The sequence below is a fragment of the Stegostoma tigrinum genome, unplaced genomic scaffold (genome assembly GCF_030684315.1).
Source record: "Stegostoma tigrinum isolate sSteTig4 unplaced genomic scaffold, sSteTig4.hap1 scaffold_70, whole genome shotgun sequence".
Classification (NCBI taxonomy): Eukaryota; Metazoa; Chordata; class Chondrichthyes; order Orectolobiformes; family Stegostomatidae; genus Stegostoma; species Stegostoma tigrinum.
Window position 1 is genome coordinate 1437844 of NW_026728643.1, and position 18561 is coordinate 1456404.

General features: G+C 45.0%; 1 long non-coding RNA gene across 1 annotated transcript; it reads right to left on the reverse strand.

Moving 5' to 3' along the window:
• Positions 1-412: 412 nt before the first annotated feature.
• Positions 413-17041, reverse strand: LOC125449868 (uncharacterized). The gene is made up of 3 exons (XR_009445273.1): positions 16866-17041; positions 13751-13899; positions 413-1529 (listed from the first exon to the last, which is right to left on the reverse strand). It is a non-coding gene; the product is annotated as an uncharacterized LOC125449868 (long non-coding RNA).
• Positions 17042-18561: the final 1520 nt, after the last annotated feature.

Below are 18561 nucleotides of genomic sequence, written 5' to 3' on the forward strand. Positions count from 1 at the left end.
CCATCGAGATCATCATAGAATTCCTACAGTGTGGAAGATGGCCATTCAGTCCACTGAGTCCACACAAACCCTCCAAAGGGCATCCCATCCAGTCTCACACCCCACTCTGTCCTTGCATTCTGCACACAAGATACTAAGGGTAATTTAGCATAGTCAATCGACCTAATTTGCACATTTATGGACTGTGGGAGGAAACCGACGCAGACAGGGTCTGGGTAAGACACTTCATAGGTTCAGTGTGGACTTGATGGGCCAAGTCATCTGCTTCCACACTGGAGGGATTCTATGATCTCCAGAAACAAGCCCAAAAATACCTGGTTTGGAGACAGCTAACAGCAGAATAAAAAAAAACCCAAGAGTTACTCAAATTTGCTGCTACTTAACTAGTCCTGATGAACCAGGAAATCCCTTTTCACATACTGTGCTGGTGGATAGTCTTTAGTCAGTGTGAATGTGTCGTGACGTGACTATTTCCAAGCTCCACCTGACAGATATACAACTGTTATTAACATTTTATTCACAATACCAGCACCTTTAATTGAGCTGGGATTAGTAACAGCAGTACAAACAGCCCAAAACTATGGTTCATTTGATCGTGAGAGTGATAGCAAAATGCTTCAACCGTGGTTCTTTGTGACTGTTTGGACGACTGAGTGAATGCTTTCCCACACTCAGCTCACGAATGCTCTCTCCCAAGAGTGAATTTGCTGGTGTGTCAGAGGGGAATTCGAGTCAGAAAAACTTTCCCACACACAACAGGCCAATGGTCTCTCTCCAGTGTCAATTTGCTGGTGTATCAGCAGGTGAGTTGTCTGAGTGAATTGTTTCCCACATTCCAAGCAAGTGAATGGTTTCTATCCAGTGAGAGCTCCCTGGTGTTTAAGCAGGTTAGATGACTGAGTGAATCCCATACCACAATCAGAGCAGGTGAATGGTTTCTCTCCAGTGTGACTCTGGTGGTCAGTTTCTAGGTGGGATGGATGAAGAAGTTCCTTCTTGCAATCTGCCCATTTCCACAGTCTCTCCCCAGAGTCACTGCGCTGGTGTTAGAACATTTCAGATGAATCTTCACAGACTCTTTTACACACAAACCATTTGTATTTCTCCAAAGTGTGAGTGCTGCTTTCTCCTTCAATGTTCAAAATCCTGAGATAATTGGGTTGTGATAAACAAAGTGACTGTCAGACCTGGATGTGGAACAGTTTGAATTCTCTAACTGCAGACTAAGCTATCACACAGAAAGTAAGTGCAATGAGTGAGAAACCAGAAGAGAAAACAGACTGTGAAACTGAGAAATCCTCTGGACATTTGTGGAGCGACACTTGGAAAACATGTTGGATTATCATTAGAACAAATCCATTCATAAATATCCTCCAGGTAAGGTATTCAGTCAGTCAGTGTTTACACAAAATTACCGAAAGAGAGGTGGGAGAGCCAGGGAGGAAGGACAGGCATTGTATAAATCTGTAACTCAGTCTTTCAGAGGGATTGAAAGGTTAAGAACAGTGCAGAAGTAAAATTGTGGAAATCTGAAATGAAAACAAAAATGCTTAGTCCGAGTTGTACAGCATGGAACAATCCCAGTTGTCCATGCTGACCAGATATCCTAAATTAATCTAATCCCATTTGCAAGCATTTGACCCATATTCCTCTAAACATTCCCTATTCACATACAACATTAAAAGATATCTGAGGGATAAGATTTATGACTATCTGGAAGAGCATGGCTTGATCAAATACAGTCAACACGGCTTTGTGAGGGGTAGGTCATGCCTTACAAACCTTATCGAGTTTTTTGAGGATGTGACTAGAAAAGTTGATGAGGGTCGAGCTGTGGATGTGGTGTATATGGACTTCAGTAAGGCATTTGATAAGGTTCCCCATGGTAGGCTCATTCAGAAGGTCAGGAGGAATGGGATACAGGGGAACTTAGCTGCTTGGATACAGAATTGGCTGGCCAACAGAAGACAGCGAGTGGTAGTAGAAGGAAAATATTCTGCCTGGAAGTCAGTGGTGAGTGGAGTTCCACAGGGCTCTGTCCTTGGGCCTCTACTGTTTGTCATTTTTATTAATGACTTGGACGAGGGAATTGAAGGATGGGTCAGCAAGTTTGCAGACGACACAAAGGTCGGAGGTGTCGTTGACAGTGTAGAGGGCTGTTGTAGGCTGCAGCGGGACATTGACAGGATGCAGAGATGGGCTGAGAGGTGGCAGATGGAGTTCAACCTGGATAAATGCGAGGTGATGCATTTTGGAAGGTCGAATTTGAAAGCTGAGTACAGGACTAAGGATAGGATTCTTGGCAGCGTGGAGGAACAGAGGGATCTTGGTGTGCAGATACATAGATCCCTTAAAATGGCCACCCAAGTGGACAGGGTTGTTAAGAAAGCATATGGTGTTTTGGCTTTCATTAACAGGGGGATTGAGTTTAAGAGTCGTGAGATCTTGTTGCAGCTCTATAAAACTTTGGTTAGACCGCACTTGGAATACTGCGTCCAGTTCTGGGCGCCCTATTATAGGAAAGATGTGGATGCTTTGGAGAGGGTTCAGAGGAGGGTTCCCAGGATGCTGCCTGGACTGGAGGGCTTATCTTATGAAGAGAGGTTGACTGAGCTCGGTCTCTTTTCATTGGAGAAAAGGAGGAGGAGAGGGGACCTAATTGAGGTATACAAGATAATGAGAGGCATAGATAGAGTTGATAGCCAGAGACTATTTCCCAGGGCAGAAATGGCTAGCACGAGGGGTCATAGTTTTAAGCTGGTTGGTGGAAAGTATCGAGGGGATGTCAGAGGCAGGTTCTTTACGCAGAGAGTTGTGAGAGCATGGAATGCGTTGCCAGCAGCAGTTGTGGAAGCAAGGTCATTGGGGTCATTTAAGAGACTGCTGGACATGTATATGGTCACAGAAATTTGAGGGTGCATACATGAGGATCAATGGTCGGCACAACATTGTGGGCTGAAGGGCCTGTTCTGTGCTGTACTGTTCTATGTTCTATGTTCTATATCTGGATGGGTAATTGACGAGCTTCCGCCAGTTCCTCTGGCAGCTCATTCTACACAGGCACCATCCGCTTTCCCTTTTAAAACTTTCCCTGTCAGCTTAAACCAGTGTTTAGTTCTCATCTCCCCTACCCTGGGAAAACAACCTTAGTTATTCACACTCTGCCCACCATAATTTTATTAGCTTTTAGAAGGTCACCTCTCAATGCTCTAGGGAAAATAGCCCTAGCATATTCAGCGTCTCCCCACAGCTTGAAACTTCCAACATCCTCGTAAATCTTTTCTGCACCCTGCCAAGTTTAACAGCATCATTCCTATTGCAGGGAGACCAGAACCGTACACAGTATTCCAAAAGCAGCATAATCAATGCCTTGTTCAGCCTATAACATGACCTCCCAACTCCTACATTCAATGCACTGACCAATAAATGCAGCACAGCAAATATCATCTTCACTACCTTCTGTACCCGCCATCCACCTTCAAGGAACTGTGCACCAACATCCCAAGGAGTCTCTGTTGCATAACAGTCCCCAGGACCTCATTATTAAGTGTTTAAGCCCTGCCCTGATTTTCATTACCACAATGCAATAGCTCGCATTTATTCAAACTAAACTGATTTCTGGCACTCCTCGGCCCATTGACCCATCTGATTAAATTCCCATTGTACTTGGAGGTAAACTTCTTTGCTGTCTACTACAACAACAATATCAGAGTCATCTGCACACTTACTAACCATTCCTCCAATATTCATTCCACATGATTTGTGTCAATGACAAAAAAGCAGTGGAACCAGCACCAATCCTTACAGCACACTGCTGTTCATAGTCCTCTAGACCGAAAATAGACCCCACCCCCCCACCCCCACCATGATCTTGTCTCGTGCCTTCAAACCAACCTTGTTTCAACTAGCTAACTCTGCCTGGATTCCATTTGATCGAAGCTTGCTAACCAGTCTATCATGTGGAGCTTTGGCAAATGCCTTGCTGAAGCCAGATAGACAATGTCCACTGCTTTGCCTTCAGCAATCTTTGTCACTTCAAAAAAAACTTCAATATTGTTCGTGAGACAAGATTTCCCACTCACAAAGCCATGTTGACTATCCCTAAGCAGTCCTTGCTTTTCCAAACGCATACAAATCCTGTCCCTCAGAATCCCCGCCAACAATTTACCCACCACTGACATCAGGCTCAGGGGTCGATAGCTCCCCGGCCTTTCCTTACCACCTTTCTTAAAGAACGGCAAGACATTAGCCAGGCAGTCTTCTGGCACCTCAACAGTGTCTATCAGTGATAGAAATATCTCAGCACACGGCCCAGCAATTATTTCCCTAGCCTCTCCCAGAGTTTGTGGATAACACCTGATCAGATGCCAGGGACCTATGTACTACCTTTATGCATCTTAAGATGTCCACCTCCTAATCCTGTGTAATATGGACACTTTCATTATTTATGTTTCCAAGTTCTCTCATTTCCATATCCTTCTCTGCAGTAAATACTAATGTGAAATATTCATTTCCTATCTCAGCCTGCAGTTCCACACTGATAGTCTTGTTGATTTTAAAGGGGCCCTATTTTCTCCCTTGTTGCTTTTTTGCCCCAAATGTAGTTTCAGAATCTCTTGGGACTCCCCTTAACCCTATTTGCCAAAGATGGCTCATGTCTGCTTTACACCCTCTCAATTTCCCTTGAGTGTGCTCCTCCTGCCCTTTTCCGTCGAGGGACTGACAATTCCTGCTGTCAATACCCGACATGTGCTGCCTTCTTTTTCTTGACCAGATCCTCAATTTCTCCAGTCAATGAGTATCCCCTACATTTACCAGCCTTGCCCTTCACATGAACAGGAATATGCTGTTTCTGGACTCTCTTTATTTTACTTTTGAAGGCTTCCCACCTTCCAAGCATCCCACTAACAGAGAATTATCTCTCCTGATCATCTTTTGGAAGTTCTTGCCCAATAGGGTCAAAGATAGCCTTACTCCAATTTAGAACTTGGAAATTTATATTAAATATATACATTCTATAATTAAACTGATCCCATCTGCCTGCATGTGACAGATATCCCTCTAAACCTTTCTTACACATGTAATTATTCAATCTTTTTTTAAACAATGCAATTGTACTTGCATCCACCACCTCCTCTGAAAGTTTGTTCCACACATGAACCACTCTAAAAGAAAAATTGTATTTCATGTCTTTTTTTTAAAATATGTATTCCTCCTCTCACCTTACACATATGTCCCCTTGTCTTGAAATCCCCCAGCCTCGGGGAAACCCCTTGCTATTCACATAATCTGTGCCCTCATGATTTTATAAGCCTCTGTAAGGTTACCCCTTAACCTCCTTTACTCCAGTGAGAAAAGCCCTAGTTTTGGCCATCTATTTTGAACATCAAGCCCTCCATTCCTGGCAACATCCCAGCGAGTCTTTTCTGACTTGTCTCCAGTTTAATAATAGTGTCCTTCTTGTAACAGGGCGACCAGAACCGCACACAATACCAAAAATGAAGCCTCACCAATGTCCTGTACAACCTCAACATAACACCGCAACTCCTATACTCAAAGTTCTGAGCAATGAAGGCAAGTGTGCGAAACAACTTATGAACCACCCTGTCTACATAAACTTCGAAGAATTATGTCCCTGAATCTCAGCATTTGCGTTAAGTGTGTCAGTCCTATCCTTGTTCATTTTACCAAAATACAATATCTCACATTTATTCAAAATGAACTTCATCCTCCACTGCTCAACCCATTGAGCCAATTGATCATCTTAGGAAACCTTAACTAACCACTATACCAACACTTCTAGTATCATCTGCAAGCTTATTAGTTTTGTCCCTTAAATTCTCATCCAAATCATTTATATTAATGAGAAACAAAGAAATGGACCATTTACCGATTGCTGCGGAACACGCTGGTTACAGAACTCCACTCTGAAAAATCCTCCAGCACCATGGTCTCTCCTACAACTAAGCCAATTCTGCTTCCAATTAGCAAGGTCTTCCTGAATCACATGTGATCTAACTTTACTCATCAGTCTACCATGTGGAACCCTGTCAAAGACTTCACTCTCACTCTGGGAGGTGCTGCAAATCTGACCCAAGTCCTCTGCCAGTTGTCCACCGCCCGCTTGATCATGCCTTGAAAAGTTAAATCTCTTCTGAGAATAACTGCTAAATCTGCATCCAGCTGCCATTCAGCACTGTTCCAGGTCATGGGAACTTGCTGAATCAAGTAATCTTCACATTTTCACCCTGCATCGTTTGCCAACTATCTGAATTTTGTATTCTGCGTTTACCAAACATTGCCACAATGTTAATAATTTTTCTCTCTCTGCAAGCTAATATCCTGGAAACAAGTCTACTACTCAACAAAATCATTGCTAATCAGCCCCAAGGAGAATTACCTCAGCTTCTTCAAGCTCTCTCCAAACCAGAAACCCATCATAATTTTAATTTACTTATGGGATATCTGGGCAGCAAAGACCACTAATATTGATTGCCCATTTGTATTTGATTTGGAGAAAGTGTTGTTGAACCACTTCCTATAACTGCTGCACTCCATGTGCTGTAAGTACTCCACTGTGCTGTCTAGACGATTATCTGCCCTGAAGCCTCACCACCCTCACTATCACAGGAATCATACCTCAAACCTCACTACCCTCCCTACCATGAGCATGACCCTCAAGCTCACTACTTGCACTATTGCAGCCATCACCTCGAGCCTCACCACCCTCCACATTGCTGAAATCCCTCTCCAGCCTCACAACCTGCCTATCGTTGGAATCCCCCTCTAGCCTCAGAACTCTCACCATCTCTGTAGATTGCTCAGTCTCACAGATCTCACCTCTGTAATCTCCTCCAGTTTCAAGTTGAGAGGGGAAAGTTTAAGGGGGCTATGTGCGGCAAGTTCTTTACACAGTGGGTGGTGGGTGCCTGGAACGTATTGCCATTGGAGGTGTTAGAGGTGGGCATGATAGCAACATTTAAGATGTATCTAGACAGATACATGAATGGGCAGGGAGCAGAGGGATACAGATCATTGGAAAATAGGGGTCAGGTTTGGATAGAGGATCTGGCACAGGCTTAGAGGGCCAAAGGGCCTGTTCCTGTGCTGTAATTTTTCTTCTTTGTTCAACACCCTCCTGTTTCTGTAAATTCCTCCAGCCCATATAAACTTCCTCAGCTCTAATTGTCTTTACCCTCACAAACCTCCCTTTGTTTGACATCTAATCCAGCCTCACAAGGATTGTGAGGCTGGATTAGATGTCAAACAAAGGGAGGTTTGTGGGGGTAATCTCCTCCAACCTCACACTTTTCCCTATTTTTGAAATCTTCTCCAGTCTCAGAACCCTTCCTGTCTAATATACCCCAGCCTCACAAATCTCAAATGATATGTGCTTTCCTCGAATACAATCCTTCTGATGATATCCCATTTTTATTCGTCCACTTGATGACGGCACTTTCAATTTCCTGGGCTTCAGGCTCCAGAATTTCGTGGTAAACCGCTTTACTTCTAAACCTCACTTTTCTCTCAAAAAGACTGACCAATCACGTGTCATTTATTCTAATATCTCATTTTCGGAAAGGGCTTGAAATATTGCTGGGCATCTTCCTATGTGAAGTGTCTCAGAGGTCTACAGTACAGAAAAAGGCTCTGAGGCCCATCCAGCCTGTGCCAGTTAAAAACCACCACCTAACTATTCTAATCTAAAAATTTTCCAGCACTTGGCCCATAGACTTGACTGTGTTGGCATCACAAGTGTACATCTATATATGCCTTAAACGCTATGAGGATCTCTGTGCCTACCACCTTCAGAGACAGTGATGTTCAGTGCCATTGTCACAGCATGATGACATCACAGACAGGAACAGAGACGAGCTGAGTCTGTGCAAACCAAAGGTCCCCCACACACTGTGAAGGACGGGATGGTCCCTGACAGGGGGCAGAGGAGAATTAACAGAATGGTTTGTAGGAAGAGGGTTTTTAGTTGCATGGTTAGGGTTGTTTTTAAAACATTATTCTTTCATGTGACTTGGGGGTTGCTGGTACATAGAGAATATCCATCTACAATAGATGGACTCTCCTTCTCAACCTCTCCCCTCGCCTGGGGTGTGGTAATCTTCAGGTTAAACCAGCCCTATGGTCAGGTAGGACAATGGTGACTTTACCTTTGGCACAGAGATGCCACTGTGCCTCAGTGGTGTAGAGGGGAATGTTGTTTGTGGTGGGTGGGACACCACTCTGACAGTGCTTCATCTGGAGAACGTTCACTTTCTTTAATATTGTTGGGGCTGCACTGATGCAGGGAAGTGGAAAATGTTCCAACACATTCCAGATGAGTGCCTTATTGATAAGAAACAGTTATGGCGGAATAAGGTATTTGGAGAAACTGAGACTGTTCTCCTTGTAACAAAGTATTTTGAGGGGACCTTTGATAGAGGTGTTTACAAAAGATATACTACATTAGGATGATAAATTATACACTCAACAACTGATCACAAAAAGGATTACAGGACATATACTGAAAGTTTTAGGGACAATCTATTGAGAGAATGGGGTGATTTAAAAGAGAAATTTTACACAGCAAATGGGAATGAGCAGGGACACAATACTCAACACAATGTGAATATCCAGGTCCTGATGAATTGAGTAATTCTGTCAGAGTTTGGTGTTACAATTATGGAGACTTCCACCTTAAAGTCCACTTGTAATATCCTGTAACACAAATTCATAAAATCCAATTCAGTCTGGACAGAAATTCACACCATCCCCTCCTCCTGGCCGAGGATAACTGTGCATTGTCCCTGCTACACATTATCCTTTGTGGGGGTCAGCAGTTGATTCAGGGGGAAATCTATTTTGGCTTCTAGGAGTGTCCACCTTGGGACTTCATGTCACTAAACGGATCAGCAGGTGTTTGACACATGGCAAAGAATGCCCAAGAATTAGTGAGATGCAGACAGCAAGATTTGCTTCCTTTTCTTTCCTCCTTTTTCTTTCCTTCTGTGCTGCTGCACTGCCACAATGAGACATTAGCTTTTCCAGCCCAAAGCAACTTGACGAACAAGCTGTCTCGATTCTGAGAACCGGACGGTAAGCTTCTGCTGGTCATTCAAAAGAATGCCCCTTAAAACGATAGCAGTTACGTACATGTCATCTTGCCCAGTGCTCCTAACAAAAAAAAAGTTAGAAGAATAAGGGAGCATCTCATAAAAAAGGATAGCCGTCAAGTTCCATGAGGGTTACAGTTTATGGAGAAATATTGATAATGGGCAACAAGTTGGAAAATGGAGTACAACTGTGGGAAAATGTGAAGTTGTTCATTTGAGGAGACGACCAAAGAATACAGTGTTATTTAAAAGCTAAAAACTGTGGAAAACTGCATCACATAGGGACTCAGGAATAATTGTGCAGGAAACACGAAGCAAGCACACAGTTGCAACAGGAAATCCGGGAGGGTAACGGGATGTTATCCCTTATGTCAAGGTGTTTGTAGTATAAGAGTTTGGAGTCCATGTCTTAGGACAAATGTACAAATTGCTGGTAGGGCCACATCTGGAGGAATGTGAGCAGCTTTTTTGGTCGACTTATTCAAGCAAATATATCACTTCACTGGAGGCATTTCAGAGAAGATGGACTAGGATGATCATTGGTTTGCAGGGATTATCTTTTAAGCTAAGACTAAATAGGTCTGGAAACTACTGACTAGATTATTGAAGACAGGTGATGTAATTAAAAATATAGGATTCTTCAGGGAGTTTGCAGGTTAATGCTGAGGGGATATTTCCGATCGTGGGAACAGATTCTTGATCAGGCAGAGAATAGAGAGTTCTCTTTTGGGATTGTCATGTTGAAGGCAACACAGACATGGGTAAGGGGTTTCCATTACAAGTGAGCTAGAGCGAGGTGAGAGAAGGAGCATTTCAGAGATTGAAATTTCTGACATTTGTGATTGAGAAGATGTATGGTAAGATGTTCATCTTGAGGCCAGATATGACAGCATTATTGAGAAGGGTGCAGTTCAGCCTCAGACAGTTCCCAGCAACAGGGATGGATTCAGTACAGTAGTAAGGAAAAATAATTTGCAATAAAGAACTGAAGAAAATGTGTTTAACGATCACAAAATGTTATTGGAGGAAATTTCAGCTATTCAAGTAGTGGAAACACGATAAGCAGTGTTATAATTGAGTAACAGTGGAGCAAAGGAGAGTGATAGAGGGGTGTTAGATCTGAACATTGTAGAATATATGCGAAACCCAACACAGTACTTGTGGAAGATCTCACCTCCTGGCAGAATGTCGGTGAGAAACAGGATGGGCCAAGGATAGATCCTTGAGGGACATCAACTACATGGGTTTCAGACAGGAAAGAGAGAGAGAGAGAGTGGAGATGGAGTGGGAGTTTTCCAATGACAGTGAGGTCAAATATTGGTTTTAAACAGAAAGGGTGAGAAGGACATAGCCAGACATGAGAAGCAGACAGAACAAGTGACAATATCTGTGAAGTGGCAAAGGGGAAGAGGCAAGGAGGAGGAGGAGGAGAAATAAGAGAGAGATGGAATGTTTGGAGTTTAGGAGAATAGGGAAAGGTTTAGGATAAGTTCTGGTAAGGCTTGACGAGACTGGAGAAAGATGCAAATTTAGGACCAAAATGAGGAGCAACATGCCAGGCAATTTGGTTTGCTGGGCTCGTGGAAGAGAGAGAAGCAGCGGAGGCAGCTGATTAAGATTGAGACAATCGAGTGGCACAAACTCCATGTGTCTCCCTCACTTGTTGTTGAAGGGGAGGATGGAGGAGACAGGATGATGGACAGTGTTTTGCAAAGAAACAAAGCCTGCGTTGGTGATATTTAAAAATGAGTGAACAAACCTGATGAATTTAACTTTTATCCAGAATACTAAAATGGACAACAGAAGTCTGGGCTCAAACCCCATCTCAGCAAATGGTGGAATTTGAATTCAATTAAAAACTGGAATTAAGAATCAACTGGTTGCCATGGAACCATTGCTAATGGCAGAAAAAAGGTCTAATGTCATTCAGGGAAAGAAATTTGCCAACCTCAGCAAGCCACTCAGTTGCAAATCACTGCAAAGTCGAAACAAAGCAATGAAACTGGGCGGACCGCTTGGCATTGATCAAGGCACTAGGAAAGACAACTGCAGAATCAGCCTTATCGACCCCACAAACTCCTGCTTACTAATATCTGGGGGCTAGCGGCAAAATTTGGAGAGGTGACTCAAAGACTAGTCAAGAAACAGCATCATATGCATGGAATCATGCCTTACAAACAATGCCACACGTCACCATCACTGTCCTTAGTGATGTCCTGTCCCAGGAGCAGGATAGACACGGCAGACGTGGCAGCACAGTGCTATTCCGACCGGATTATTTGACCTGGGAGTACTCGACTTTGACTCTGATGCCTGGAAGTCTCATGGCTCCTGCTGATTACCATGTACCATCCTCCCTCGGTTGATAAATCGGCAGCAGTATTATCACTAGATTATTAATCCAGAGACCCAGCCAACATTCTGGGGACCTGGGTTCACATCCTGCCATGGCAGATGGTGGAATTTGAATGAAAGAATGGTCTGGAATTAAAAGTCTAATGATGACCATGAAACCATTGCCAATTAATCAGGAAAGACCCGTCTGGATCACTTATGTCTTTTTGGGAAGGAATTCTGTCATTCTTACCTGGTCTGGATGACATGCGACTCCAAACCTACAGCGATGTGGTTGACTGTGAACTGCCTTCTGGGCAATAAACACTGGTCCAGCCAGCGATTTCCATATCCCAAGAGTGAATTTTAATTTTAAAAAATCTCATCCATGTTGAACAGTACAAGGAGGAAGCACGGAGAGTGTGAATAGCACTAAATGTACTCAATGCCCACCTTCAGGAGTAGTTTGCAGGAGGATTACCAATCAGGCTGGCCGGGTCCTAAAGGACAAAGCTGCCTCGCTGGGACTGCAGCAGGTGGTGACACACCAAACGGGGAAAACAGTGATCTCATAGTCACCAATTTCCCAGCTGCAGAGGCATCTGTCCATGACAGGATTGATAACAGCGACCGCCACACAGTCCTGTGGAGACAAAGCCTCATCTTAAACTTGAGAATACCCCCCATTGTATTGGGTGGCAAGAACTTCCGCTGAAAGGGATAGACTTGGAACAGACACAGGAACTCAAAACCAAATATCTATGAGGCTTTGTGAGAGAGACTATAACAGTAGCAGACAATCTGTAACCTCATGGCCCAGCATATCCTACAGTCAGCCATTGCCATTGATCCAGGGGACAAACACTGGTTGAATGAAGAGTGTAGGAGGGCATGCCAAGAACAGCACAAGGCGTACTTAAAAATAATGTGCTAACCTGGTAAGACTACCAAACAGGACTATCTGCATGCCAAATAGCATAAGCAGCAAGAGTTAGAGCGAAGCCACCTCATAACCAATAGATCAGATGTAAGCTCTGCAGATCTGCCACACCCAGTCATGAATGGCGATGGGCAATTCAACAACTCACTGGAGGAAGCATGCCAAAAATCCCCATCCTTACTGACAGAGGAGCCAAACCTATCTATGCAAAAGATAAGACTGCAGCAATCTTCAGCAAGAACCGCCAAATGGATGATCCATCTCAGCCTTTTCCAGAGGTCCCCAACATCAGAGATACGAGTTTTCATCCAGTTTGATTCATTTCAAATAATTATTAATAAATGGACGAATTGTGCAAAGGTTATGGGCCCTGACAACACTCTGGCAACAGTACCGATGACTAGTGCTCTAGAGCTTGCTAGCTTCCAAGCCAAACTGTTTCAGTCCTGCTACAGCGCTGGCATCTATTGACAATTTGGAAAATGGCCCAGGTCTGTTCAGCACAAAAACACAGCAAATCCAATCCGACCAATTTCCCCTCAAGCAGTCTACTCTCTATCATCAGTAAAGTGATGGAATGTGTTGTCATCAGCAGTATTCAGCAGCACTTACTCAGCAGTAACCTGCTCAGTGACACCCAGTTTGGGTCACAGCAGGCACTTGGTTCCTGATCTTATTACAGACTTGATCCGCAAATTCACAAACAGCTGAATTCCTGAGGTGAGGTGAGGGTAAACAGCAGAGCCCTGCACAAAAACCACTTATTTCCACTGCAGTGGAAATGATCTGACAGTGACACCTTCGTTTCAGCTCATCTGCTGAACCTTTCATATATTCCTGTGTTACCTCTAGACTTAACTATCCAAGCTCACTGCCAGTCGGCCTCCCACATTCAACGTCCCTGTAACCTCAAGAATATTTAAAATTCTGCTGCACACAAGTTCATTTGTACCAAGACCTGTTCACCATCACTGCTGTACTCCCTGACCCACAAAGGCTCCTATTTATAAGCAACAATTTAAAATTCCCATCCTTGATTTCATTCCTAGCTGTGATGAGCCCTATCTCCCTGCACCACACAACCTTCGAGACTTGGACAACTCATTTAGTTTCAGACTTAAGTGTGTTTAATCATTGCTTCACTACTGGGGGCTGTTTCTACAGTTACCAGGCAACACGGTCTGGAATTCCCATGATAAACCGCTTAGGTTTGCTTTCCTTCTTCAAGATAGTCAGGAAAACGTGCAAATATGGTTACTTTTTGGTCACCTGACCTAATAATGGCCTTACGTCAAAAGTTTATTGATAATATTTTTGTGAAATTATAAAAGATGATAAAAGTACAAATAGTTTGTTGATTTGGACATACACCATCAGCTCTTCAGTATTGCTAGATGAATGATCTGTAACTTCTCAAATGGCCGCATTGTGGGAGCACCTTCATCATACAAACTGCAGCAGGACACGAAGGTTAAACTTCTCCACAGGCAACAGGGCTTTGGCAATGATCGCTAGTATCTGTGGAAGGAGAAACAGAGTACATATTGCAGAAGTGCAAAATGAATGACACAGAATATAAATGCTGTAGAATTTGGTGGCCTGAAATGGAAGAAAAATGAACTCTCTTTCTGGGAAATATTTCCTGGCTGTGAAAGATACCATTCAAAAATTAATCTGGTAAGAGAGCAGCACACGGTTGGGGGTGGATGGTGGTGGAAAATTTACTTCCAAAAAGGTATAAGGAAGTAACAGTAAAATACTACAGAGATTAAATTTACCCATAAGAGACTGAAGAGATTAGACACCGACAAAGGTGATCAGGGAGCACACAAGCGAGTAAGAGCAGTGCGAGCTGCTATTATCCCACACTCTGGGAAAGAAATCCAGAAGAAACAAACACTTGGATAAGAGATAATGGCAACTGCAGATGCTGGAGAATCCGAGACAACAAGATGTGGAGCTGGATGAACACAGCAGGCCAAGGAGCAGGATAGGTGACCTTTCAGACCTGGACCCTTCATTAGAAATGGGGGAGGGAAAGAGGATTCTGAACGAAATAAGGATCGAAGATGGAGAGGCAAGATAAGTGGAGAGGAGACAGACAAGTTAAAGAGGCGGGCATGGAGCAGGTAAAGGTGAGTGTCGGTGGGTAGGTAGGGAGGAGATGGGTCAGTCCAGGGAAGACGAACAGGTCAAGGGGGTGGGATGAGGTTAGTAGGCAGGAAATGGGGATGCAGCTTGAGGTGGAAGGAGGAGATAGGAGAGAGGAAGAGCAGGTTAGGGAGGCAGGGACGAGCTGGGCTAGTTTTGGGATACGGTTGGGGGAGGGGAGATTTTGAAGCTTGTGAAATCCACATTGACACTATTGGGCTGCAGGATTCCCAGGCGGAATATGAATTGCTGTTCCTGTAACCTTCGGCTGGCATCGTTGTGGCACTGCAGGAGGCCCAGGATGGACACGTCGTCTGAGCAGTGGGACGGGGAGTTGAAATGTTTCGCGACTGGAGGTGCAGTAGTTTGTTGCGAACCGAGCGTAGGTGTTCTGCAAAGCTGTCCCCAAGCCTCCGCTTGGTCTCCCCGATGTAGAGGAGGCCACAACAGGTACAGGGGATGCAGTATACCACATGAGCAGATGTGCCGTTGAACATCTGCTTGATGTGAAAAGTCTTCTTGGGGCCTGGGATGGGGATGAGGGAGGTGGTGTGGGGGCAAGTGCAGCACTTCCTACAGGTGCAGGTGAAAGTGCCAGGTGTGGTGGGGCTGGAGGGGAGTGTGGAGCCACGGAGAGAGTGGTCCCTCCGGAAAACAGGCAAGGGTGGGGAGGGGAAAATGTCTTTGGTGTTGGGGTCGGATTGCCGATGGCGGAAATGTCAGAGGATGATGCGTTGTATCCGGCGATTGGTGGGGTGGTACGTGAGGATGAGAGAGATTCTTTTTCGGTTGTTATTGCAGGGATGGTTTGCGAGGGAGGAGTTGTGGAAAAATGCAGGAGACACGGTCAAGGGCATTCTGGATCACTGCCGGGGGGGGGGGGGGGGGGGGGGGGGGGCAGGGGCGGCGTTGCGGTCCTCGACAAGGAAGGACATCAGATGTACGGAGTGGAATCCCGGGAGCAGATGCGGCGGAAGTGAATGAATTGGGAATAGCAGATGGCATTTTTTGAGGGCGGTGGGTGGGAGGAGGTGTATTCTAGGTAGCTGAGAGAGTCGGTGGGCTTGAAATGGATATTGGTTTCCAGACGGTTGCCCAAGATGGAAACAGAGGTCCAGGAAGGTGAGAAAGGTGTCAGGAGATGGCCCAGGTGAACTTAATGTTGGGGTGGTAGGTGTTGGTGAAGTGCATGAACTGTTCGATCTCCTCACGGGAGCACGAGGCAGCGCCAATACAGTCATCCATGTACCGGAGGAAGAGGTGGGGTTCAGGGCCAGTGGATGCACGGAAGAGGGATTGTTCCGACAAAGAGGCAGGCATAGCTTGGGCCCATGCGGGTACCCATGGCCACCCATTTTGTCTGTAGGATGTGGGAGGATTTGATAGGGAAGTTGTTGACGGTGAGGACGAGTTCACCTAAGCGCATAAGGGGGTCAGTGGAGGGGAACTGGTCAGACCTGCAGGACAGGAAATAGCATAGGGCTTTTCGGCCATCTGTATGGGGAATGCAGGTGCTAATGTGGTATACTGCATCCGCTGTACCCATTGTGGCCTCCTCTACATCACGGAAACCAAGCAGAGGCTTGGGGACCACTTTACTGAACACCGACACTCAGTTCGCAAGAAACAACTGCTCATCCCCACCTCCCGAACCTGTTCTTCCTCTCACCTATCCCCTCCTCTCATCTCAAGCTGCACCCCCATTTTCTACCTGCTAACCTCATCCCACCCCTTTGACCTGTTGGTCCTCCCTAGACTGACCTATCCCCTCCCTACCTCCGCACCTACACTCACCTTTACCTGCTCCATCCCCACCTCTAACTTGTTTGTCTCCTCTCCACCTGCCTCCCACTCTCTATTTATTTTGGAATCCCTTTCCCCTCCCCCATTTCTGAAGGGTGTAGGCCCGAAAACGCCAGCTTTCCTGCTCCTCTGAGGCTGCCAGTCCTGCTGTGTTCGTCCAGCCCCACACCTTGTTCTCTCACTTTCTACCAGAGGCGGCTGCGCGTGCGCCCAGCTTCACCCGGCCCTTTCAAAGTTTCAAAGCTGCCGCGCATGCGCCCCGCTGATCATTGCCCCCCCAATGGAGATGGTGGCGGTCACACGGGCCTATCAATATCTGAGGCATTGATTTGTTTTCTGCGAACGTGAGTCTGGGAGTTTCAAATGTGTGTTTTCCGATGTGCGCGAAGTGTTTGTAAAACTTCCAAACCCATACGAACATCACTGCCCGTGATAATGGGAACTGCAGATACTGGAGGATCCAAGATAAAAAAAATCACTTCCCTCCCACTTTCTGCCATTTTGCTTTCTTTAACGTGTCCTGCTCTTACCTCAATTGCATAAATCTTGGTCTCAGCGAAGGATCTAGGCCGGAAACGTCAGCTTTCCTGCTCCTCTGATGCTGCTTGACCTGCTGTGTTCATCTGGCTGCACACCGTGTTATATCCGATGCTCCAGCATCTGCCGTTCCAGTTGTCTCAGCGACTCGAGACCGCTCTCGTGGATGATCACGTGGTTTTCACTAATACCGCCCTCCCTTCATTCCGATTGGGCGACATCCGTCCGGTCATGCACGGCACCCCTGTGCTCCTATTGGTGCGCACTGACATCAATCAGCCAGACTTCACTGCGAGCTGGAGCATGCTCAGTGCTTCGTGTTGGCATTGTGAGAAGCTCATGATCGTCGTCACAATGTTGCATTTTGAGACAAATCAGACTGAGAACTGGATGAGAAAGATTGTTACATTAGCGACCCTGGGGTTTTAATAAGTCGCTCTGAGGAAGGGGCACTGCACCCGAAAAGTTATCTCTGTCTTTTTACCTTCACAGATGCTGCCAGACCTGCTGAGCTTTTCCAGCAACTTTGTTTTTGTTCCTGATTTACAACATCCCAGTTCTTTTGTTATTTTTTAATAAGTCGCGATTGAAAAGGCTTCCTGCAGCTCAAAGCTAAAGATACTCTTGATACCACTCTGTCAGCGAATAGAGAAATGGCGGTGAAATAAGGGTAATAAATACAGGTATAACAGTCCTCAGGTAAGATGTAAAGAGAGTAATTATGAACATGAAGAACATCACTTGGTTACGTGAGGTGAGTGTTGTTCATATGAGCTGTGATTGGGCAGAGCGGAAGGTTAATCAAAAAAGAACAAGCATAAAAGAGATTCTCAAGAAAGGTCTGTGCAATGGAAAGCAACGAGAATCAGAAGATAAAAGCCCAAGACAGAAGAAAAAGTTTGAAGACCGAGGCTGCAAAAACTCCAATATGTTGTATCACTGCTTTACTGCCTAGTTATTGACTTAAGCAGTATAATACACATTCAACTGTAAGTAGCTGTCTGAGTTTGTCACTGTAGTTTACTTCATAACAGATAAACTCCACACTTTGTTTCAATAAAGCTGACAGTTGGTTCACAAATTAGTTCTGTTGCCAAGTCCGTTCCTGTTTGAAAAGGGGTATAGATCGCATTTAAATAGACAATGAAAAATATCAATCCAGGCTCTGAGCAAAATTCTACTCCCTCGCCACTGACTCCATCCCTGCCCCTGGTAACTGGCAGGTAACACACTGGTCACATTCATGGTGCAATATTTCATCCCAAGATGAGCTTCCAACCCACATTACTCACCCCCACACTCATTATCACAAAGTCCACATACAATTTCAACCTCAACAGCATCTCAGTTCATCTGCTGCTGAAACTCTCATCCATTCCTTTGCTACCTCTCGACTTAACTCCCCAAACACACTCCCGGCCGGCTTCTTAATTCTACTTCCCTGAAATCTTGAAATGATCCAAAAATCTGCTGCCCATGTGTTTATTCTCACCGATTTTAACATCTTCAAGTTTTGCCATCCTGTGCTCACTAACATAAACATTTTCTGAGTGGCAAAGCACCAAGGTTTTGAAAATCATATCCTTATTTTGAAATTTTGTCGTCACACCTCGTTCCTTTGATAGTCCGTCCAGCTGCAAACCCCTCTGAGATATATCTGAAGAAGGGTCACTGGACACAAAACAATAA